Source organism: Capsicum annuum, unplaced genomic scaffold, assembly GCF_002878395.1.
Source record: "Capsicum annuum cultivar UCD-10X-F1 unplaced genomic scaffold, UCD10Xv1.1 ctg44395, whole genome shotgun sequence".
NCBI lineage: Eukaryota > Viridiplantae > Streptophyta > Magnoliopsida > Solanales > Solanaceae > Capsicum > Capsicum annuum.
In genome coordinates this window covers 1701-2611 of record NW_025851919.1, presented here as the reverse complement: position 1 = coordinate 2611, position 911 = coordinate 1701, and the positions used below count along the sequence as shown (strand labels likewise).

The 911-nt window shown below is 50.2% G+C and overlaps 3 non-coding genes across 3 annotated transcripts; all 3 read right to left on the bottom strand.

Annotated features, from left to right (window-relative positions):
• Positions 1-95: 95 nt before the first annotated feature.
• LOC124892147 lies at positions 96-214 on the bottom strand. The gene has a single exon (XR_007050094.1). It is a non-coding gene; the product is annotated as a 5S ribosomal RNA (ribosomal RNA).
• Positions 215-387: 173 nt separating this feature from the next.
• Positions 388-506, bottom strand: LOC124892154. Its single transcript, XR_007050100.1, has one exon. It is a non-coding gene; the product is annotated as a 5S ribosomal RNA (ribosomal RNA).
• A 177-nt stretch (positions 507-683) lies between these two features.
• Positions 684-802, bottom strand: LOC124892151. Its single transcript, XR_007050097.1, has one exon. It is a non-coding gene; the product is annotated as a 5S ribosomal RNA (ribosomal RNA).
• Positions 803-911: the final 109 nt, after the last annotated feature.

The window sequence follows — 911 nt, the reverse complement described above, 5'->3', positions numbered from 1 at the left end:
GCCCCCGTTCTCGTTTCCGCCAAGAGGAAAAACAAAAAGATTCGCCGATCGAACCGACAAAATTAAATCAAATTTTAAAGGAAAAAAAAAAAGAAGAGATGCAACACGAGGACTTCCCAGGGGGTCACCCATCCTAGTACTACTCTCGCCCAAGCACGCATAACTTCGGAGTTCTGATGGGATCCGATGCGTTAGTGCTGGTATGATCACATCTGTCAATCCCAGCACTCCAAATTCTATTATGCTTCATCTCCTCCGCCGCCCGTCACACCTCGCACGCACGCCCCTGCGCCTTGCCCCCTTTCTCATTTCCGCAAAGAGGAAAAAGAAAAAGATTCGCCGATTGAACCGGCAAAATTAAACCGAATTTTAAAGGAAAAAAAAAAAGGGATGCAACACGAGGTCTTCCCAGGGGGTGACCCATCCTAGTACTATTCTCGCCCAAGCACGCTTAACTTTGGAGTTCTGATGGGATCCGGTGCGTTAGTAATGGTATGATCGCTTCTGTCAATCCCAGCACTCCAAATTCTATTATGCCTCTTTTTCCTCCGCCGCCCGTCAAACCCCGCATGCGCGCCCCTGCGCCTTGCCCCCTTTCTCGTTTCCGCCAAGAGGAAAAACAAAAAGATTCCCCGATCGAACTGGCAAAATTAAACTGAATTTTAAAGGAAAAAAAAAAGAAAGTGATGCAACACGAGGACTTCCCAGGGGGTCACCCTTCCTAGTACTACTCTCGCCCAAGCATGCTTAACTTCAGAGTTCCAATGGGATCCGGTGGGTTAGTGATAGTATGATCACATCCGTCATTTCCAGCACTCCAAATTCTGTTATGCTTCATCTCCTCCGCCGCCCGTCACACCCCGCACGCCCGCAAGGGCGGGCGTGCGGGGTGTGACGGGCGGCGGAGGAGA